The sequence below is a fragment of the Epinephelus fuscoguttatus genome, linkage group LG19, assembly GCF_011397635.1.
Source record: "Epinephelus fuscoguttatus linkage group LG19, E.fuscoguttatus.final_Chr_v1".
Taxonomy (NCBI): domain Eukaryota; kingdom Metazoa; phylum Chordata; class Actinopteri; order Perciformes; family Serranidae; genus Epinephelus; species Epinephelus fuscoguttatus.
In genome coordinates, this window is record NC_064770.1 from 854,844 (window position 1) to 879,392 (window position 24,549).

Below are 24,549 nucleotides of genomic sequence, written 5' to 3' on the forward strand. Positions count from 1 at the left end.
GTCCTTCTCAGGCCAGCTTGGGGGTTAAGTGTTGCGTTAGTCCGACGCTTCGCACCACTTTTCTTGTCTCCGAGCAAGAATTAGAATATATGCAGTTCACATTACCCGGTCAAAATTAATACATATAAATGCTTGAAGATCCACTCATTACTAAAAGTGTCTGTCATAAAAACTAAAGTAATAGTCAAAGTTGTAATATAGAATATATAAGGTGTGTTGATTGAGTCAAGTTATCAGCTTGTGCATTGAGTAACATTACCATAAAAATCCCGGCAGTTGGCACAGTGAATTTTTTTCTCCGACTCCAGCTGCTGCAAGAGGCAGCAAAACATCCTTTCATTGCATATTTACAGTTTACTAATTAAACTCTTCACGAAATGAACAGTGGCTTCTGCCTCATAAGCAGCCACGACTCAGCCCTGAGCAGAGTGACGGTCCGCTACTGACTTGTCAACAGACTGCAGTGTCCACAGCTCCACCTTTTAGTACCGGATCTGTGTGCTAGGTACCCCACGGTTAGGAACGGTTCCATTGGTACCATCCACAACTTTTCATAGTGGAAAGGGAAAGAAAGCGTACCGAACTGAACCGTACCATACCGTACTGCTCGGTGGAAACGGGCCTTATGAGAGGTAGACAGGACAGGACAGGACAGGACTTGGAGGCAGCAGAGTGTTCTTCACCACAGTTGGCACATTTGGCTTGTCGCCTCTCCTTGGTGCAGGATTTGTGGTGGTTGTTTTTTCCACATCTGAGGCAGATGACTGGGTTGATGCAGCTGGTGGAAATGTGGTTGAACTTTTGGCATTTGTGGCATTGTTTGATGGTGGGTGGGTGCCGAGCCTTCTCCACTCTGTACTGGAACAGGTCCATGTAGAAGCCTTCGTGGAGAAGGCCAACTGCATGATCTGGGTTGGTGAGGTGGTTCTTGATGAATGTGGTTGGCTGCTGGGTGGTTTTGCTGATGATTCTGTGGTGTTGTGCTGTACAAGGATTTATAACAAAGGCCTACACTTTATCCATAAACTTTTGGGCCTACATGTAACAATCAAAGCCTGAGACCACATGTTGGCGCCCAAAAGAACAAAGGAATCAGTCAACCCCCTTTCTCTGTGTGAATCAGCTGATTCAACCCCAACACAGCACCCCAGCTGACCAGCAGAGGTCCCCTGAAATACACAGCTCCCATTGGGTGAAATCCGCCACGGCCAACCCCGCACCGGTGACGTCACGCCGGGGTATATCATCACAGAGCGTACCTGAGGGAAACGCTTCTGGCTGTGATCCTCATAGCTAATAGAAGTACCCACAACTGTTCCTAAAGCTTAGCAACTCGTCCCACGTGGCGAACGCTTTAGAAAGAGTTACTGTGCACAGTTAGACGCGTTTTAGGCCTACGGATTTCCCTCGCTGGTCGAGCTGATCTCCTCTCCTCTCCCTCACTCTGTGCGCCGAGGAACACAGAGCAGCCCGGTACGAGACCACGGATTGACCCTCTCACCCGGATGCCCGCGGATGCGAAGTTTGGTAGATAACAAGGACTGCCTGCTTCAAGAAGAAGGACAAGGACCCCTTCTTTCCCCGAGTGATTCCCCGCTACGAGCCGGAATTAACTCGCCTCGCCAGAGACTTGCCCCCTCGCCGAGGACCCGTTAGCCGCTGTGAGCCGCTAACCACTTCACCTCTGCCGTAACAAAGGACGCACGAGGAACGACCGACACATCACTCCACCTTCTGCAACAGTAAGAGGCTTTAGCTCTGGGCAGATAGTAGTTAGTGTGTGTAAGGGTTTATAGGGTAGTTTGTAAGGGCTTGTTGATACGGACCGCCGCGTCCGATTTTGGCTGCATTGATATTGTAAAAATATTGCCTGTGTTGCTGCTGTCTGTTATTCTTCTGCCCGTTTGTGTCTGCTTGTAATACGCAGTGATCCGACCTCGTCGGACCGCTATTGTGTCGCCCCGCACGCGGGATTGATCAGTACTTCGGCTGTGTTGGTTCAATGTCCAGATTCACGCCGCTCACCAGCTGAGCCGAGCGCGTCTCTGCGTAACACAGACGGGTTACTGCATCTCAATACCGCCTGCGTGACCACACTTCTGAGTGCTTCCCTTTCTCTCTTCCTCTCTTCCACTAACCTACACTTGGAGCCGAGCAATTCGAACTTCCCTCTCTACCGGCTCCCCTCCTTTTTCCGAGTCGCGTGCTTTCTTGGCGAGCCGCCATTGCGTGACGTAGCTTGCTGCGTCACAGCCGCCATCTTGCTACGCTCACACGCCTCTCTCTCCCTCACACACACACACACACACACACACACACACACACACACACACACACACACACACACACATCCTCGCTCACTCACCCACTTTCTCTCTCTCTCTCACACACACACACACACACACACACACACCCTTCTTGATGCTTGCTGGTTGATTCAGTAATGTTTTATAGTTGATAGGGTTTATAGAGCAATGTTGATGTTGGTTGTAAATTAATGTCATCAGTGTGAATAAACCCTGTTATACTGCAAAGAGAGGTTGCTTTGGTTTTTCATTGTATACTGTGATGAAGCTGGTTGACAAAGTCAGTGCCTGAGCTCCACTCCTTCTTGTTCATCTTACAGTTGCTGATATCTCCCTAGAATTAGCTTCCTAAGTGAACACTCTTGAGACTGAATTTACGTCTGATCATTGGTCCGGTTTTCCCGGTGGTGCCCCGCTGTAAGCTAATTCAATTATTATGCTTATGTAATAATTAATTAATTAATCAAATATTTTAATAATCCATAATTAATATTAATAATTATGAATTATTGCCAATGATCATATTTAGCTCCTCCTCTTCCCAACAGTGGATTCTGGTGATGTTGATGCCTTGTTTTTCCAGTTCAGATTTGACCTGTTCCTCTGTGGTGTTTGTGTGGATGCCTTTGATGACCAGAAGTTTAGTAGGGGGTTCAGACGGGGGTGTAGAGCCGGGTTTGCGTGCCAGCCTGCAGATGAATTGTGCTCCATTAAATGCTTCCTCAGGCCACGGAGAAAGGAGAGAGTTCAGGGAGGGGTTGTCTTTTGGGAAGATGAGGAGGATGCCATTTCTCAGGTGGACCAGTTTTTGAAGTTGGGTTTGTGGCTTGAGTTTTTGGATTTCTTGGAGGATGGATTGATTTGTTGAGAAAGGGTTATTTTGGGTTTTGTAGTTTTCTATTACAGCAGGTGTGTTACGGACTGGTGAGAACCTGAAGCAACCCAAGTAGCAGGAGACAGGCAGAGTAAATATCACAATAATTTATTACAAAAAACAGCAGCAAAAACACAAAAACGGCTGCACGGAGAAGTGAGCTGCCTGGTGGTGGCAGGAGGCGAGAGCTCTGGAGAATAAAGGTGGCGAGGCACCAAACTGTGAATGACAGAGACAAAAAACACGAGTCAGTGGAGCTGGTCAAAAAGAGAAGCAGGCAAAATACTCACGAGGTGAAGAGAGTAGTGCTACCGAACGTGACAGAATTATCTGGCACCGAAGTGAAGTCAGAGCCGGCTTTATAGTGAGATAGATGAGGTGAAATGGAAACCAGGTGTGCCTCACCGCCTGTGGTGGAAAAGTAGGTCAGCCCTGCCTCCGCCACACACCAGCCCTGCAGGTCATGGAAGGACAGGAGAACAAAAAAAGAAAACACAACACAAGAGCAGCCACAAACATGCATCAAAAGCTCAACCCATAACAGTGCCCCACCTTCTAACGGACGCCACCTGGCGTCCTACAAGGCTTGTTGGAAAACCTCACATAAAAATCAGACAACAACTGAGCGTCCAATATCAGAGATTTCGACAACCAGGAGCGCACCTTGGGACCGTACCCCTCCCAGTCAACGAGGTACTAGTAACCTCAGCCTCGCCTGCGGACATCCAGAATGTGGTTGACGGTGTACGCCGGGTGACCGTCAATGAGACGGGGGGTGGAGGGGGATCGGCAGGAGGGTGCAGGGGACTGTCAACCACTGGTTTTAGGAGCGAGACGTGGAATACGGGGTGAACCTTGAGTGCTGCGGGGAGCTTTATTTGGACGGCACTGGGATTGATGATGCGATCCACAGGGTAGGGTCCGATGAACCTGGGGGCCATCTTCCAGGAATCCATCTGGAGAGGGAGGTCCCGTGATGACAACCAGACCTGCTGGATGACCTTGTATTCAGGAGCAGGTGTGCGATGATGGTCCGCAATCCGCCGGTTCCAGACTGCAGTCCTCTCCAGAGCGGCTCTGGCTTCCTGCCAGACCCGGCGGGCTCGACGGAACTGGGCCTGGACTGAAGGGACTGCCACCTCGAGCTCCTGGCTGGGGAATAGGAGAGGTTGAAACCCCTGGGTCACCATGAAAGGTGACATCCCTGTCACAGAGCTGACCATGGAGTTGTGGGAATATTCCACCCACGGTAGGTGAGAGCACCAGAAGGCTGGGAGACGGGAAGCCACGCACCACAATGCAGACTCCAGGTCCTGGTTGGCTCGCTCCGTCTGACCGTTGGACTGTGGGTGGTACCCTGACGAGAGGCTGGTCGTGGTGCCCAAGGTGTGACAGAAGGCCTTCCATACCTGGCAGGTGAACTGGGGGCCTCTGTCACACACGATGTCCTGGGGGATGCCATGGAGGTGGAAAACATGTTGCACGAGCAGGTTGGCTGTTTCCAAGGCTGACGGGAGCTTGGGGAGAGGAACAAAGTGAACCGCCTTGGAAAAACGGTCCACTATGGTGAGTATTGTGGTGTTTCCCTCCGATGGTGGAGGTCTGGTGACGAAGTTGACAGCTATGTGGGACCAGGGACGGTGAGGAAAAGATAAAGGCAACAGGAGACCAGCAGGGGCGCGATGAGAGGACTTGTTACGGGCGCAGATCGAACATGCAGAGATGAACTCCCTGGTGTCCGCAGTCATAGAAGGCCACCAAAATCGTTGGCGAATGAGAGAGAGTGTTTGATGGACCCTGACGACATGCCATGCGAGAGGAGTGTCCCCACTGCAGCACTGAGGATCTGGCCGGCGGAGAAACAAACAGGGGGGGCACTCATCGCGAGCTCGGTGGTCCCAAAGCGCATCCTAGACCGTCTGCTCCACCTCCCACCTGACCACTCCCACCACGCAGAATGGGGGAAGAATGGTCTACGTAGCCGCTTCTTCCTCTGTGGGAGCGAACTGACGTGAAAGCGGGTCTGGTTTCTGGTTTTTGGACCCCAGTCGATAGGCGAGTGTGAGGTTGAATCTGCCCAGGAACAGTGCCCACCAAGCCTGGCGGGGGTTCAGCCAACGAGCAGAGTGAAGGTAGGACAGGTTCTTGTGATCAGTCCAAACAATGAAAGGATGAGCAGCTCCCTCCAGCCAGTGCCGCCACTCCTGAAGAGCCAGGACCACCACCAGCAACTCTCGGTTCCCCACATCATAATTTCTCTCTGCTGGAGTGAGGCGACGGGAGAAAAAGGCACATGGACGGAGTTTTTGGTCCGCAGGCGAGCGCTGGGAGAGGACGGCCCCTACCCCTGAATCGGAGGCATCCACCTCAACCACAAACTGCAACTTGGGATCTGGGTGAATCAGAACAGGTGTGTTAGTAAACATCTTCTTTAGCTTGTCAAAAGCACTCTGTGCCACAACAGACCATTCAAAAGGCTTCTTTACAGAGGTTAACTGGATGAGAGGGGCAGTGATGTGGCTGTAGTCCCTAATGAACCTCCTGTAAAAATTTGCAAAGCCCAAAAATCTCTGTAGCTGCTTACGCGTAGAAGGAACCAGCCATTCCTCCGCTGCTTTAACCTTAGCTGGGTCTGGTCTGAGCTGCCCCTTCTCCACCACGTAGACTAGGAAGTTCACTGAGATGTGAAATTCACATTTTTCAGCTTTAACAAACAGTTTGTTATCTAGCAGTCTTTTTAGGACCTCCTGGACATGGCCAACATGTTCCTCAGGAGTCCATGAGAAAATCAAAATATCATCAAGCTACACAAACACTGTTTTGTTCAACAAATCTCTCAATACATCATTTACAAGAGCCTGAAATACTGCAGGTGTATTAGTTAAACCAAAAGGCATGACTAAATACTCAAAATGTCCCAGATGTGTGTTGAACGCAGTTTTCACCACGTCCCCCTCTCTGATTCTGACCAGATGGTAAGCATTTCTCAAGTCCAGTTTTGAGGAGATGGTTGCATCATGGAGAGGACCAAAAGCTGAGTCTATGAGGGGGAGCGGATATTTGTTCTTTACAGTGATTTCATTCAAGCCTGTGTAGTCGATGCAGGGGCGCAGAGTCTTGTCCTTTTTCTCCACGAAGAAGAAACCGGCTCCCACCGGAGATGAAGAGGAGCGGATGAGACCTGCAGCTAGACAGTCGTTAATATGTTTCTCCATGGATTCTTTTTCAGGTTTTGAGATGTTGTACAGTCTTTTTGTGGGGAGAGGTGCAGCTGGGAGCAAGTATACGCCACAATTGTAAGGTCGGTGTGGAGGGAGTGACAGGGCTCTGTCCTTACTGAAAACTTTCCGCAAGTCGTGATATTCACTGGGGACCGAGGTCAAGTCAGTTTTCTTGGGTGCATTTACTCCAATGGGGTTTTTCTCCGGAATGGCGGAGTGTAGGCAGTGAGCATGGCAGTAACTACTCCAACTACAAACGATGGCTGTGGTCCAGTCTATGTGTGGGTTGTGTACTTTTAATCAAGGTAGCCTGAGCACAGTGGAAGTCAGAGGAGAAGAAATTACATACAGCTCAATAAATTCATGGTGGTTACCAGAAAAAGTCAGCTTCATTGTGAGTGATGACCACCAGTAACTTGCCATCAATGGCGTGGACCTCCCTAGGCGAATCTAGCTTTATCAGTGGAAGGCTATTGCATGTGACAAAATCTGTGTCAATTAAGTTGTCGTCTGCCCCTGAATCCACCAAAATCTGTACTGGAGTAGTCTGTTGAGCGTGGTGCAATATACCCTTAACTTGTAGGCGACACGAGGAGGTTATGGAAGTGGTGGTTCGGCTCATCAGCGCCCCCTCACCTACTGATGAACCCGATCTTTTGGTAACTCTGAACACTGAGCCAAGAAATGGCCCTCCCGACCACAGTAGATGCAGAGCTGGTTGCGCAGGCGCCGTTGTCTCTCTGCCGGAGTCAGCCGTGCTCGTCCCAACTGCATCGGCCCTTCTTCGGTCCCTGGGGCTGAAATGCCGGGGTGAGAAGCTCTGAAGGTCGGCAGGGGTGGTGAGGAAGAGGAACTAGTGGATGCGTGGCTGAATGGAGTGGGGGTGGAAGCACGGGGCCTCTGCCTATCTGCTCTGTCCCTGTCTCTTTCCCTCATTCTGTTATCCAAACGAATAACTAAATCCATGAGCTCGTTTAATGACGCAGTTTCGTCTTGTACCGCCAACTCGTCTTTTACATTCCCCAATAACCCCCTACAAAAAATAGCTTGTAAAGCTGAGTTGTTCCAACCGCTTTCTACTGCAAGAATACGGAAGGAAACCGCATATTGGGAGACAGACTGGCTGCCCTGTCGTAAATCTAATAATTTACTTGTAGCTTCTCACCCTTTGACGGGATGATCAAAAACTTTCTTCATTTCATCAGAAAAACAGGCGTAATCTGAACAAATATCACAGTGTTGGCTGGAGACGGCTAAAGCCCAAGCTGCGGCCTGTCCTGAAAGCAAACTCATTACAAAAGCTACTTTTGAAGCATGAGTGGCATAAGTAACAGGTTGCTGACTGAAAACTAGTGAGCACTGATGTAAGAACTGAGCATATGTCCCTAAATTTCCTTCATACCTGGCGGGGATGGGGATGTATGGTTCTCAGGGGCTGGAGGGTGGGGCCGCTGGGTGGATTCTCCGGCAGTGTCGGTGGAGCAGGAGGCTGGATGGAGGGTCTGGAAGAGGCGAGCCGGTCCGCAACCGAATCCAGTCGTCTGCCGATCTGTGTGACATTGTTCGTTAGCTGGTGCATGTGTTCCAAAATCTGCTTCAGCATGGCGTCGTGGTTGCCAACCATGGCTCCCTGATTAGCGATTAGCGATCACAACAATATCACCTGCCCCGACTAAAAAACATTATTTATGACTAAAAAACATTATTTATGACATTATTTATGGTCCTTATATATGAAAAGTATGTGTATGTGTGGGGTCTGTGTTGTAGTTATTTGTATATTTATGTCAACGATTGTATCAAAGATCTAAATCTAGCGTCCACTCCAGGATACAAGCACAGTTGTATGATATGAACTCTTTTCACCATCTCAAAATGTTGTTGTTATCGATTGTCTTTGTAACCGATCTGACTGTTGATCTACTACTGTTAATTTACCCCCCGAGCATCAAAAAACAAATAAAATATGTAAAAAAAAAAGAAAAAAAAAAAAGTTATGAAACAATCCATTGTGGCACACAAGAGTGTCTGTACACTTGACATAGTAATACAGCTAACTGGCTAATATGCAAAAATAATTACAGGTGCCGCACAGTGAAGTGGCGTCAGCTAGCTCATATAATTGCATAACAATTCCTGGGTTAACAGTCAGCCAAATGTTGTGTACTGTTTACTAATAGGTTTTATGAATAGGCTGATTTACCTTGGCTAATAATATATTAGATAAGAATAAAGAATGCTCTTTCACAGCAGTTTGAGAAAGAGCTTCTGCTCGAAACGTTGCGTAACGCAAATAAATTTCCTTGTTAACGGGAGCTCCTTGGTGTGCGGAACTTCCTCATTTTCTAGACAAGAATTAAAATCATAAGAATAAGAATAACTTTATTCATCCCCAAGGGGAAATTCAATTATCTGTCAGCTCATCTATTATATGTCAAAGAATTATAAAGCCTGATGGCTGTTGGTATATAGGATCTTCTGTATCTCTCTGTCCTGCATCAAAGAGAGAGGAGCCATCCACCACAGTTATTTTGGTCCATCAAGGTGTTGTGGAGTGGATGATCTGGGTTGTTTATGATGGCCTCGAACATCTTCAGTGTGTATCTCTCCACCACCTCCTCCAGTGTGTCCAACCTGACTCCAATCACAGAGCCAGCTCTTTTGACTAGTTTGTCCAGCCGCCTTGCATCTTTGTGACTGATGCTTCCTCCCCAGCAGACTGCAGCATAAAACAACACACTTGCCACCACAGACTAATAAAACATCTGCAGCATCTTACTACAGATGTTGAGAGATCTAAGCCCCTTTTTGTAGAGAGCGTCTGTGTTTAAGGACCAGTCCAACGTATTATCCAGGTGTACACTGTTGGATTTTGGCTCATTCTACCTCTCACTCCAGTCTATGTGTGAGCCGCGTCCTGCATGTTCTTTAATGAAGCAATAGGAGAAGATATTCGGTCTCAGTTAATATATTTATTCAGCAGTAAAGGAATAAAGTTACAGAGCTCTGGGTCTGATCTTCACGTCCCTGACGAACAACAAAGTGTGTCAGTTCACGAAGTCTGACCTCCTGTCTCTCCCTGACCCAGTATATAGAAGCGTAACAGAGTGTCATTGTGCACAGGCGTGGTTCAGTCTTCTTCTCATTGGTTGCTCGCTGCCTGCTTCCTCATTCTCTTACACAGCTGCCTCGTGTTGATCTGAGTTGTTGGGGCTTGCCTTCCTGTTTTGAGAAGACAAGAGCAACACTTCCCCACCCCCAATAGACAAAATTATCTGAATACAACACGTTCTGTTCTTTCTGCCATGCATGGTCATAATTATCTATTCTAGCTGCATGTGATTACGTGAGCTCATCTGTTACAGCACTATACTTCTCCTTCTGTACTTCTCCACTCTGTGAAGCAAGCACATTTCAATCAGTTAAATCATCACAGTAGTTTTTCATTATATATGTCACACAGTTCATGTCTTAAATGCATAAGCAACACACCTATATTCCATTAGTCCCCCTATTGGCCTCTTCTAATGAGGCCAACTACTTACCAGCGTCGTCTGTTTTGTTTTCAGGACCTCAATTGAAATACAAAAAATTTACAATTCCCCCTTTCGGTCTCATTTAAATGAGACCGATCAAAACTGATCGTCTGCCTCTCGGTCACTGTCCACTTCACCCATCAGTGCGGCCGTCTCCATCTGTGCCAATTGATATGGTGGGGGGTGAGGATGTTTCTTTTCAATTGAGGTCACAATGATTCTTTCACACAGTGATCTAATACAGGGGATACAGCAACAACCACACAAAGCTAAAACTGCGAGGATTCCCACCAGAGACAGGAAGACTAAGACGACGAGATTTTTCCATTTTCCAAACCACTGTTCGAACACATCTCCCAGAGGGTTATCTATACCAGAATGCTCATGCATCTCATCTGACAGCGTTCTCAACCCTTCCAGTACTTTTGTCACCAAACCATCAGGAGCCGTGTTGCTGGGAATGACGGTGCAGCAGAGACCCTGGAACATAGAGCAGACACCTCCTTTTTCCGCCAAAAGCATATCTAAGGCAATTCGGTTCTGGACTGTCATGGCATAGAGAAGTGGCTGCCAACTGCTCCGAGAGTCCCTCAACTGCATCTTATTTCTAGTGCACAACTTACCCCATCACATTGCCTCGGTGTCCAACCCACTCCGGTCCATAGAAACACAAAGTCCCAGGTCGGACACCATCTGTACTCATTTGTGTACATGCACATGTAGACATCATATCCTCTCCACGCCTCTCCATTGGTTCCACAGTCAATTACTGCACATAGGTCAAATTGAAATCCCATTTTTTGTCCCATCGTGTAATGAAGCATAACGCTGCCATACTTATTTATGCAGGCGTCGGATTGTCCCTGCGACGCTGAACTCCTTCTGGTCCGGTTTCGAGGCGGGCTGGTCTGTCTGTCTCTGGAGGAAGACTCATAACACAATAGAGGAATGACAATTAAGCATGTTAACACAAAACCTCTAAGCCAACACCACCTCTGGTGGCTCGACTGCACACCCAACAGGTTCATTCTCTTACAACGTGAACCAAGAATGTAAAACTGGCAAGAATATATATATAAATAGCAAGCAGTCTTTCACAATATCCTTATCTTATCTGTTCAAATGTACTCTGGGCCAAACATGGCTTCAGAGGAGCTTCCAACCTTCCCACCAACTACAGGATATCCTTCCCGTACTTATGCTAAATAGGAAAAGTGAACTAAATACAAGATGAACTAAAAAAGAATACAAAATAAGAAGACGACAATGAACGACTATCTAAGTGATGTCCCTTCTCCTTGTTGTGTGTGTGTGTGTGAGTTTGTGGGGTTTTTTTTCTTACACCTTACTGTCTCTCATCTCCTGCAGTGTCCGACCGGGTGGGTCGGCCGTCGCACACTGCCTCCAGTGATACCACGTATCACCTTTCCCTTGCAGTTTTACTGCATGTGAGATCCGTTCTGCAACCTTGTAGGGTCCCATCCAACGTGGCTCCAACCACTTCCGTTTGATCACCTTCAAGAGGACCCACTTTGATGTTGGGGGCCCGTTTCCCTCTGACTCCTCCTTTCTCGCTCCCATCTGTTTGGAGAAAGCTGACACCAATGCTGTTAACTGGTCATAGTATGGCTTATACCTCAAGGGGCTTTCTCCCTCCCTAGTGGTTTGCATCCCAGCCCCCGGTCCCGGGAGCTGCTGCCCTGTCTTCAGCTCATACAGAGTGAACCCAGTTACTGAGTTCACAGAGCTTCTGATAGATAGCAGGGCGACTGGGAGGGCCTCAACCCAGTTCATTTTGAGTTGGGTGCAAATCTTTCCTATTTTTGCCTTGATGGATTGGTGCACTGTGTTCCACCTTGCCCTGTGATTGGGGGTGATACACAGTGCCAAATGCGTGTCTCAACCCGAGAGCCTTTTCTACCTCTTGTAGATCTTGTTTTTAAAGTGGGTTCCATTATCTGATCGAATTCGTCTGGGAAACCCATGCACTGGAATATATTATTAACCAGAAATTTCACCACTGTTTTTGCATCCTCTGATTTTGCAGGAACAGCTTCTGGCCAGCCGGTGTATGCATCCACCGCTACCAGAAGGTACTTGTACCCATTCACTCTCTCCAGCATATCTGTGTAATCAATAATGATCTCTTGACCTGGGGTTTTAGGGAGAGGAAACCTCCCTTGGTGTGGTTTTATCGTAGGCCTGACATTATACTCTGTACATATTTCACACTCCCTTATGTGATTCCCTATCATTGCAGGCAAAAAGGGATGCCACCAGTGAGTGAGATGTCATTGCATCTGCATTTTCCCAGTGTGTCAGCCCATGAGCTTCCTGCAATACTGATGCCATCAACCCAGGGGGCAGTACTGGTCTATCGTCCGGAGACCTCCACATGTCCCCCACCTTTGTGGCCCCTCTCTCTTTCCACACTGTAAGCTCCTGTGGAGAGGCCTTTTGCTGTTCAGCTATTAACATATTTGCATCGCAGGGTGGTAGCAGATCATATATGGTTTTCCCCTCTTGAACCATCATATACTGGGGATTGTATCCCACTTTTTTCTTTGCTGCCTCATCTGCCGCTTTGTGGAGACCATTGATTCCGTGCGATCATGCCCTTTACATTTGATTATGGCGACTTCAGTGGGCTTCATTAGTGCTTCAACCAATCTTTTCATATCTTTTTCATGTTTGATGGGAGTTTTAGCCGCAGTTAAAAAGCCTGACCTTATCCATTGCATCATTTCTACATGAATTGCTCCTACCACATAGGCAGAGTCTGTGTAAATGTTCACTCTTTTGCCTTCCGCCCATTCTAATGCTGCGATCATTCCCTGTAATTCAGCTAGCTGGGATGATTCTTTCCCTATCACATCTCCTGTGCTAACTTCCTCAAACCCTGTCTCCGTTTTCCTTACCACTGCATACGCTGCTTTCAACCCCTCAGTTGGATGCCTATAACAGCACCCATCCGTGAACAGTGTCTCTTCTGCTCTGAGTTTATGCCCTCATGTGTGAACGTTATGTGTGGCGCATTTAAAATTTTGTCCAGGCATGTTTGTCTGAGTGATGTCATCGTGAACGCTGTTGAGTTTACATATGCCACGATGCTGTGTGTTGTCAGTACTGTTAGTGCGTGCCCCATTACTATGTATGCTACTTTCTGCAAAATTTTTGCTATCCCTGCATTGTGTCGAGTGCATGACGGTCTGTTGGATCCAATGCAATACTTACATACATTAGTACCTGTCGTACCGTTCACTGTGTGTGCTCTTTCAGAAACATCTAAGAAAAACGGCAGCTTATAATCAGGAATGGCCAAAGCGGTGGCGCTGGACAGTGTCTGCTTGAGAGTAATAAATGAAGTTTCGGCTTCAGTGGTCCAGACGAGAGGAGCAGTGAGGTTTCTCATTCCCTGCTCATTCACCATGGCCCGTAGGGGGTGTGTCACTTCCCCATAGGAGGGGACAAACTGTCTGCTGTATCCTGTGAGACCAAGGAAGGATAGCATATCTTTCATGGTATGTGGTTTCGGGTGGTGAAGGATAGATGACCTATGAGTGGGAGACACAGCTGTCCCCTTGGCGGAGATAATACGTCCGAGGAACGATACCTGCTGTCTGCAGCATTGCAGCTTTGATTTAGAAACCTTACCCAGTGTGGTAGAGGCACAAAAGAATTGTCTGTGTCGCTGCGAGGCAAGAGAGATGATCAGGGGCGGCCAAAAGAATGTCATCTACATACTGGATCACCACCACCCCCTTTGGAAGAGGCAGATCCGCGAGCTGCTGTTTAAGAACATGGTTAAACAGACCAGGGGACAGGATGAACCCCTGAGGTACCCGGGTATACCTGAGTTGTTGACCTTGGTATGTAAATGAAAAAATGTCGCGCAGCTGCGGTGCCAAAGGTAAGCAAAAGAAGGCATTTGCCAGGTCAATACAGGAGAACCACTTATGTTCTGTAATTCCTGACATAGCTGTATATGGGTTGGGCACTGGAACCGTGGGAGTGGAGACAATTGAGTTAATTCGCCTAAGATCATGTGCCATGCATCAGTGGGGCTGGAGGACCATAGAGCCTCGGGGAGTGTCTTGAGCATGTCATTGGCATCAGGATGATCTGTCTTTTCCCTGCCATGAAACCTCTCTATCTGTCTATGCTCCAGGATCACCCTATCCGTGGTGCCCTGTGTGATTTTGTATGCTTGCTCGGAGGGAGAGAAATCAACATTCGGAATTTGTGTGTGAACCCAATCGGTGACTGAGGTCAGTCTTTTGCACATGGGGCCCAAATCTTTAGCTTGATGATTAGCATGTACTGCCAGTGTTATGTGCAGGGAGGCCTCTACAGCTGCCTCATACCACTGAAGTTGTTCGGGAGCTAGGTCAACAGCCGCTGCCACCCCCTCGTTTCCCACTAAGATACATGATGAGCTAACCTCCCAAATTTTCCCTTCGAGTTCCTGATTAAAGGCTTGTTGATACATTTCATCCCCGTCCCTATCATAACAGAGCGTCACGTGGAGGGGGTCCGGGGGGAGGAGTGTATGGGTGAAGTGATTGAACCCAAGGACACCACAACTGATACAGGGCGTTGATGCCTGGTCTGTCCTTGGTCTCAGGCTCGAGAAGGCCCCAGTAAATATCAGCCCAGAGTCCTTCTGCTGTGGGGGATGTGTCTGCTGATAACAGCATCTGGGAGGATGAATGCACTGTGGACAGAGAGCAATTCACTGCGTATCCGTTTGGAAAGGTCACTATTAGTCCATCTGGACAACATAAGACTGACGCTCCACATTTCACCAGGACATCTCGTCCCATCAGATTAACTGGACATGAGGCTTAAGAGACATACTGATGTTTAAAAGTCTGTCCTGCCTGGGGAACTGTGGTTAGTAGTGGCTTTGTGAATGGCAGATTTTCAGGTTTTCCCGAGAACCCAATGAGCTCGACAACAGAGGATGAGAGATTGCTCTTTGACACCGGCGAGTTAAGTGTAGAAAATCGTGAACCGGTGTCTAGTAGAAAAGGCAATTCTTTGTTCATTACTCTCATTTGCAGGTAAGGATCTGCCAATCCTCCCTGCTTTGGGGTCCCTGGGCCCTGTCAATACTCCTGGGATGGGTCCCACTGATATTGTGGGTACTGCCCCTGAGGCACAGCTGAAGCATTCGGAGCTTGGTGTTGACCTGTGGGGGGCCCATATCGCCCTGGTATGCCCACCCATGGAGGGGTCGGGTACAGATCTGGATTCCCCGAGGGTGGTGTCGGCGGGGGCTGTTGCACCATCTGATTGGTTGACCTTTTCTCGGCCTTTTTGGCCTTGTTAACCTTGCGTCTAGCCTTGTCCATTTGTAGCTTTAGGAGTTGTACCTGAGCAGACTCTGTACTATCCTTATCCTCAGCCAGCTTTGTCCTGTGCTTTTTCATGTGGTGTGTGACGTGTTTCTCCCATTGCTCAGTAGAACAGCCTGGGATATCTGGGTTATTTTCTATGTGTTCTTTAACGCTGCTAGACTGTCCATCAAGGACTGCTTTTCTAAACAGGGTGGTTTGTAACTCGGAGCCCGGATGGTACCCCGGCCACATCTACCCACGTATCCTTGCATCTGTTCAAAAAGGTGGCAATGTTTTCGTCTGGTTTAATGGAGAATGTGAGTGTGTGCATGGCACCTACTGGAATGGAAAATTTCTGTCGCATCGCTGAGCCAGTATTGGACGCATGGGGTGCAAAAGGTTTCGAGTCAGGTTCATTTTGTGTTTTCGCACGAGTCTCCACTTCCAACACCTCCCAACTGGAGAGCTGTTTTCCAATTAGGGCTCTCCAATCTCCCAACGCCAGTTTGTGGCCGAGTGTTTGTTTACTAAAACGCTCCATCCACGGCCCGCCTCCCTCTGTAGGAGGAGGCATCTTATCTAGGATGCAGTTTATATCTGTGAAAGAGAAGGGTTGATACACCTCTCCAGCTTGTGGGCTCTTTTGGATCAAGGGAAAATTACCATGTGTTGTTTGTGTTCTGTTCCTCATGTTATATCTTGACTGGGGGGCGCGGCTAGATGGTATGGACGGGATCATTGAAATTTGTCCCCTTATCTCAACAGCATACTGCTCATCCTCCTCCCCAGCGATAGGAAACGCCTCAGCGCCCCCCTCCCCGTTCATGTACTCTTCTTCTTCTCCTTCTTCTTCCTTATCTATCTCCTCTGTCCCTATTCTGCCTGCCTGTTGCCTATCAGCAATTATTTTAAACATATTTTCCAGTATGCACTGCCCTACGGGAGGTCCTCCACCCCTTACAGTACTTGTCTCTTTATTTGTGCATATTGGTCTTTTGCTGTCATTGGCGGGCAACTGTCCTGTTCTCTACATTCCCTCTCAAATTCGCCGTCCATTATTATCAGTGGTGCGTGTTCACTTTTAATCTGCGTAGTACTGCTCCACACCTCCCCGTAGAACCCGTTACAATCGTACTAATGCTGTTTCAGCGCTCCACAGAGTCGCATCCACAGTCTTACAGTTTTCTCCCGTTTTCGTTGTGATCCCACTTCTTAAGTTTCACCAACTGCAAGCCGGCACACCCAAGCTTCTACACCAACTTCCTGGAGCGGTGCGGGGTGCCTATGGCCCGGCGGTAGATAGCTTCTATCTTAAGGTGAAATTACACAACTTCCTCTTTTTCTTCCCCACAGAGCATGACCAACGCCCAGGTGCTGAGAAAACAGGAATTCGAGTCACCTCTACTAGACTCTACACAACTCCCCCGCCCTTTTAATTCAGCTGTTAGTCGGCAAACCACCAAAACATCAAACACCCATAAACACTTCAAACATTATTTACACTCCCATTTTCTGGGTGATTCTCAAGACCATAAAGCGGTCCTTTAACTTAAAGGATAATGCTTAATGTCGAGGGTCACAACCAGGGTTCAAACTTAACTTTTTGGCTTACTAGCCAAGTGGCTAGTAAGCTTTAAAAATCTACTGGCCAAAAATTTTTTTTCACTAGCCAAAAATCATAAATAGCATTTTGGTGTATTTTCAATGTGTTGTTACTATAATAAACTTGAGCAATTCTCAAAATACAATATTAGCATAATTTTGTGTGGAATTAAGGAATTAGTCAAATTTGATTGTTTAAAATACTTTATTAAAACATACTTTGCTTAATAAGCTTTACATTAAATGTATGAACTCAATAAATCACAATATTGTGAAAAACTTCAATATTTTTGGTCAGTTATTTCTAGGGCTGTACCCAAATATTCGGATATTCGAATATTCGTTTCTATGGGTAGTTATTCGGTATGAAAATTTGGTGTTCGATATTCGTTTTTTTATTTACTTTTTTTTTTTTTTTTTTTTTTTTTTTTACATATTTTTCTGGTGCTAAATGTAATCTTTTGTTGTTGGTAAATATAGGTTATCAATAAAAATCAAAACTTTTAAATTGCATTGTTAAAAATGTGAAAATATAGTATAGCCTACCAACTGAGCTTGTGCACACAGCACGCTTGAGCGCATCTGTCTGAGGCTGTTGATCAATGCCAAGTTTTACCACTTTATCACTATTCCCTCTAACTTGTAGTTGTTTTTTCGTTATCTTTTGAATTTAATATGAATTATGGAACCGTTTCTGTCAACGTTTGTTTCCCCCATTTTGTACAATAAATTATTGTTTAAAGTTTCAACAAGTTTCTTTTGGAGTGCGTGACACAAGTGTGTTTTGAAAACGACCGTGGACTGTCACCTGCTCAGTGCATCAGTACCTTCGGATGCCATGACAGTAATAGCCAATAATGTCAAAATATCATTTACAGACCGATTTAACAGATGATCACTGCTGAACGACCCACAGGTCCATTTGCGGGTCCTGTGGGTTACGGGTTGACCCACACATCACTACTCAGCTCAGTCTATAAAGGCTGTACACAACAGTAGACATTATATTCTATTCAGGCCGGCAGAACCAGCAGCGCATCGGCTCTACAGTGCTGCTGATTAACCATTTTATTGCAGAGTGTCTGCCAGCAACCAATTACTTGCAGAGGCTTCCTACAACTTGTTTCAATGGTTCCGATTTAATCAGAAGACAAATTAAGAGCAAAGATCCGGTCACTGGAGTGCTTCGCAAGGAGTCTTTGAAACGAGCCGAGCCTGGCGTAAAACCGGAGAGAGCAGGCAGCACGGCCGCAGCACCCCCTTATCAGCCTTTCTAGGGCGTGGAAATGGCGGACCGCGGATCTCCAACTGCACGCTCACGTTCTAGCTCCCACTTTGCAGCATGTTGTGGGCTTGAAAATCTGTTGTACAACACCGGCGCGCAACCAATGACATCACGTAGCCTACACACAGCCAGGGATGGGAGAAACAACAATAACAGTAGATTGGTCCTATTTTTTTCACTTGCCAAAGTGGCTGGTTAGGTGACTTCATTTACTGGCCAAAGGGTTAAAATTAGTCGCCTCTGGCGACTGGCGACTGCTAATTTTGATCCCTGGTCACAACAATCCGTCGCTCCTCTGTCTATTGAATTCTGTAACTGTATTTATGTGTTTCTATAATCGACGCAAGGGCCTTTCACTCAACCTTTCTGACAACCTGTGTCTTTTTCTTCTGACTATGTTTCCTATTTAGGAATCAAATTTAGGATTTAATTCCTGGGCCTTTCACCCACTTATGTCTCATATTTAGGGATTAACACCTAGATACTTATACCTTAGCACCACCTCGATGTCCACCCCACAGGTATTCACTGGCTGAAGAGGGGGCTTGGACCTGCAGAAATCTATAATCATTTCCTTGGTCTTTGAGGTGTTCAGGAGGAGACAGTTAATGTAGATTTTCAGACACATTTTACTTACTAAAACTTTCATTAGTTAATTAGATTATTTAGAGGTCATTTGGTGGCCCCCCTATAGTAACTCTGAGGACCCCCTAGGGGTCACGGACCCCCTGTTGAAGACCCAGGTGTTAGAATATTGACCTTCCTGTCCATGTCCATGTTGTTGTCCTGTGGCTCCAGTAGTACAGTCCAGTCGGTACATTCAAAACAGTCCCTGAGAGACTCACTGGTCTGGTACCACTTCCTGTGGTAACAGGCAACTTTAACACACAGGGTTTCTATGTCTGCTCGCACAGTAGAGAAACCCGGTAGATTCACACAGGAGTCAGGCACGTAGTCATTCAGCCACTTCTCTGTGAAGCACATGAGACTCCACTCTCTGTAGAGTCGTCGGCTCCTCACCAATGCCAGCAGCTTGTCAGACTTGTTTGATAGTGAGTTTACATCCCCCATAATGACCAACAGCAGAAAAGGCTGGTATCTCCACCTCCTAGACTTTAGCTTTGCTCCTGCTCTGCAGCCTCGGAACGGCTTCCTCAGCTCAGCCAGTATCGGGTGTTTAACTCCGTATGTGGATCCTCTCAGAGCCAGTAGATCATCCCTCATGTACACAACTTTACTCATCACATTGGAAAAGTTAACAATCATTAAGGAAGAAAAAACAAACTCAAACATGACTTAAAAACAGGAGCTACTCAAACTTGCTGCCACTCTAACCGGTGCATTTTTCAAAAACTCCATGCTACATAACATTTCCATGTAGTAATTAACTATATTGTTATAAACCTTTTGTACTCTGCAGCAGATGTTTTAACTTCATTCAGTCAGAGGACAGACATACAGTTGTTGCCATAAGGTCACATAAGTTACACTTGCTCCAGTCTTTGTTGCGAAGGTGCTTCGGAGTCTATCGGCTCGTGTTTCTTCACTCAATTTGATGAGGGTAAACGGTTGCCATTGTTAGCTTAGCCATATCTTGTTATTTGCAGCAGCCTCCGGAGGTGGCAAGGTAAGGGGCATGACGTTTCTGATACACACTCTAAGCGTTGTTGCAATCACAACAGACTGAGTGAGCTGACCAATCAGAGCAGACTGCGCTGCTGGGGAGGTGGGACATAAGCCCAAACACAGCATGTATCCCCATGTATCCCTGACTGCAGGCCCGCAGACCTCAATGTGGGCGGAGTCAAACATTTGACTCTGCCCACTCACCGTGACGCTCCCTACTGAGAAAGTAGGTAAACCCGACAAAAGAAGAAGTTGGACACATGAGCCGTTTCTCAATACACAAGTTCAGCAGTTTGGACTTGTGGACTTGGCAAGTTTGGACTTGGCAAGTCCGCGCGAGAGTCCGGACTTCCCAAGAACGGGAGGACGGGAGGACAGGAGTACAGTCATTTCTGCTTTTGGAACAGCAGCGAATTTGATGATGTCACCACCTCCGCTCGCCTTGGCTGTTGTACTGTGTTGTATACATGCATTTAGAATAAAACAATATAAACACAGCCCAACCTTGCAGCTTTTCATAGACACTGGAAGAAATTAATGTGTATATGTTTTTAACATTTCAACATATATAACTGACACACAAAAACATATAAATAGCCAAAATAGTTTCATAAAATGTCTTATAAAACCTTTTCCCCGCAGCTTGATCATATTTAATCTATAGCCTATCCAATTCCCGCACCTGGCCTCTGATAATAATCAAAAGTCAGGTGCGGGGGGAAAGTTTGTGGAGAGTTGGTGGTTATTGTGATTGTGAGCATTGGCGAGATTGAAATCAAAAATCAATAACGGACATGGATCGGAGAAGGCATCTTGGTGCATGTTATTGCAGCAGGATTGCTGTACCTGCAGGCTGAGGAGGAGGCTGCCCAGCTGAGGAGGCAGATCCGAGAAAGACAGCGGAGAATGAGGCAGAGCATGAGGATGAGACGTGATGAGACGAATGAAATGAATGAATGAAAAGTTAAAAGTACTCAGTATGCAGAGTGACCCAATTTCAAGTGTTGTTATCATCATATACATTCTTAGTTACTGTCCATCACTGCATTTGTCTCATCATTATGCTTTCTGTCTACATTTTTATGGAGACTTGACAGGTTACTTGGTACACCTAGAAAAAACAAAAGCAGTTTAATATTGTATTAAGTCTAACATTTTATTGAAGTGTTGAGTTGTAGATTGTGGTGCTGTTGAACTGTACTGGATTATACTGACAGCAGTTTCTCATTTAGTCTGTCCCCACCAATATAAATGGGATCAAACAGGTCAGATGTTAAGAGGAAAAGTTGATTCAGCCACACTTCAGACATCAGGTATACAATTCATATCAGATAATCAATATTTAAAATGCTGTTGAATAAATACTACAATAAATACAATTAATCTTTAAAGCCCCTACAAGGAACTTTCATTCTGAGTTGATTTTGGTGACCCTGTGGACAAAAGCGGTAGTGTTTTGCTGGAATGAAGCCTACATTTCCCATGAGCTCTAGCGCGTATTGTCGTAAAGATGCTTACCTGGCTCGCGCATGTGTTTGTTTTGGGGATGAATGAAACAACAAGACAGGAAAACTTTGCCCCCGCTCCTACTGGGGATCCCAGCTCACCTCTGCCACACCCCAGCTCCACCTCTCCGGTGTAAGCGCCACCGCCGCCGGGGTAAACACAGCGGTAGGTTGGTAAGGCTGAAGGCCTGTTTGGTGAGCACTTCCATGGCTTCTTGGACTGAGTATGGAGCGGCGCCTTGCCTCTTTATTTCTCGGCACTCGCTGGACCCTGTCGACGCCTGGCTGGTACCTGTCGTCGGCTTGGATGAGGTGTTTCAGGCCCATGGCCCCTGCTCTCCTCGTCCCCGCTGGCGTGGGGTGAATCTGCACAACCTGCGGCCTCTGTGTGTGGCTCCCCGGACAGCTAATGCCGTGGACCCGCCGGCTCCTGCTTGGGCTGGTAAATGCTAGATCGCTAGCGAGCAAAACGTTTATCCTGAAGGATTTCCTGACTTCCCGAGGATTGGATTTTCTCTGTGTGACTGAGACATGGCTGACTGTTGGTGAGTCCAGTGCTTTCACAGAACTTTTACCCGATGATTGCTGCTATTTTAACTCCCCGTGGACGTCGGGTCGAGGAGGAGGAATAGCGACTATTTTTTTTTTTTTTTTTTAAGAGTTACTGTAAATGTAAGCAGCTAGGTAAGATGACGTGCCGTAAAGCGTTTCGTCCTGGAAGCGACCTGGGGTGGACCCGGAGACAGTTTCCTAAAGGTATGGATATACACTATATAGAAATAACTTATCTTCACACCGATGGTCTCATTTGCTGTTGTAGGTCACGCACAGACATCAGCAGAAACGAGAGACTTTTGCATATCCAATTAAAAGTTCCTTGTAGCGGCTTTAAATACAATAAATTAATTACAATAAATTCTTGATTGAATGGTGAAAACACATAAATAAGCAAAAGAATACATACAAAGAACAATTACATTAACAATGTTACAACATTTAATAATATAATAATATATCTTATATACTGAGACTGAATATTGCCCATTAGACATTCCCCAAACGAATTACATTTCATATTTAACCACTACAGAGATATCAGTGACGAATTTAAAAGGACTACCCAAGAGAGGCTGCTCTTGGTGGGGCAGCCTGAGCGCTCATACACATATGTTTATTATCTATGAGCTCTGACACCGCTGTCATCTAGCGGACCTCACATTCAAGTGGGCTCTGTATTAATACATCGACCACGGGTTTGAATTTTAAACTACGCATGAAAACACTACGTTCCGTGACAACACAACAGTAACATATCGGAAATTATGGCTTATTATGGCCCACAACATGCTGCCTTGATATTCTGCCTTCACACTTTTTTAAAACCATTTTTAACTGCATAGCTCCAGATGTACTGCAGATAATAAATACTTCTCTTAAAGCAGGCCAGTTTCCCCAGGCCTTGAAAACCTCTCCTAAAAAAATCAAATCTGGACGCCACAACAATTAGTAACTATAGGCCAATATCAAATCTGCCATTTTTGGGGAAAATCATTGAAAGGGTTGTCTTTCAGCAAATCCATACTTTTATGATGCAAAACAATCTTTTTAACACATTTCAGTCTGGATTTCGGCCACATCACAGCACTGAGACTGTACTTATCAAAGTCTTAAATGATATTCATTAGAATAATGATGCATGCAAATCCTCTGTCCTGGTATTACTAGATCTCAGTGCTGCATTTGATACAGTTGATCATAATATACTACTTAGCAGATTGGAAAAGTGGGTGGGACTCACCGGCACTGTGCTACAATGGTTCAAATCTTACTTACAAAATAGGGACTTTTTTGTGTCAATTGTTAACCATGAATCTGAGCGAACTACGATCACATGTGGGGTTCCTCAAGGGTCCATTCTCGGACCACTTCTATTCAACATCTATATGCTACCCCTAGCCCAGATTATGGAACATCACAACATCTCCTATCATACGTATGCCGATGACACACAACTCTATATCTCAGTGTCATCACACGACTACAATCCCTTACTCTCACTGAGTAATTGTATTCATCAAATCAATGACTGGATGTGCCAGAATTTTCTCCAGCTAAATCCAGAAGAGACAGAGGTATTAATTTTTGGCCCTAGAAATGAAAGGGCAAAGATCAGCGCCCACCTTGGCTCTATGTCATTGACAGCTACAAATCAAGCCAGAAATCTTGGTGTTATTATTGACTCAGACCTGAACTTCAACAGCCATTTAAAGTTTATTACAAAATTTGCCTATTACCACCTGAAAAATATAGCTAAAATTAAGGGATTTCTGCCTGCTCCTGAATGAAGTCAGCACAGGACACAGAAAAAGGGAAGGCAGGTAAAGGAAACTGAACATTTGCTGCAATTTTCTGAACTTTGACCTCCAACTGATTTTTGTTCAGTGCTTGAGCCCTAGTGACAGCACACACTGAGAAAACATGCTGGTGGTCTCTGCACTCAACCTGGTCCACCAAAGGAGAGCAAGTTACCACTGGTGAGGGAGGGGCCCCTGGGAATGGACCATCAACCAGATTGTTACCTAGAATCACCTGCACACCCTGAACTGGCAGGGCAGGACGCACTGCCAAAGCCACTTCCCCTTTGACCTGATCTGAAAAGAGAACTACCTTATGCAATGGTGCAGGGAACACAGACAACCCCATATCCCTAACCAAAACTGAATCACCAGTGTCAGTGGCTGACAGGAACTTTTTTATCACTCCCTACCAAGGAGACAAACCCATCACTGACGTGCTTGTCATACCCAGGATCAATTTCCTCACTGTTAGCCTGACAAGAGTCTTCTGGAGATGAAGCAGAGGATTCCTCAAGAGGAACCAGAGTCTCAGACAAAGAATGAGCAGCTAATACTGATGGCTTGGTATGCTGCTGAACAGCAGCGATAGCCTCAGCCCTCTCACTCAGTATGTTTTCTGTCGACCATACTGGAACGGCTAGGGCTGCAGGTTTAACATGGCGATTACCTGGCTGGGACTTTTGCTTAACTTTCAGAACAGGACAGTCTGCTTTTCAGTGACCTTTGCCTAAACAATAGTTACAAGTTTGACCTGAATCCAACTTGCTACCAGCATCTCCCCTGCCTTGAAAGGAGGAAAATCACTTCCTGTACCTTCCTGATGATGACCACCAACAACATTATCCCTATGTCCATAGTCCCCACGGACTTTATGAATCAGGGCATATTCATCAGCTAT

The 24,549-nt window shown here is 46.4% G+C and overlaps 1 long non-coding RNA gene across 1 annotated transcript in view; it reads left to right on the top strand.

Annotated features, from left to right (window-relative positions):
* Positions 1-24,549, top strand: part of LOC125878890 (uncharacterized) — a 47,845-nt gene that overhangs the window by 20,457 nt on the left and 2,839 nt on the right. The gene's annotated exons all lie outside the window — the stretch shown is intronic.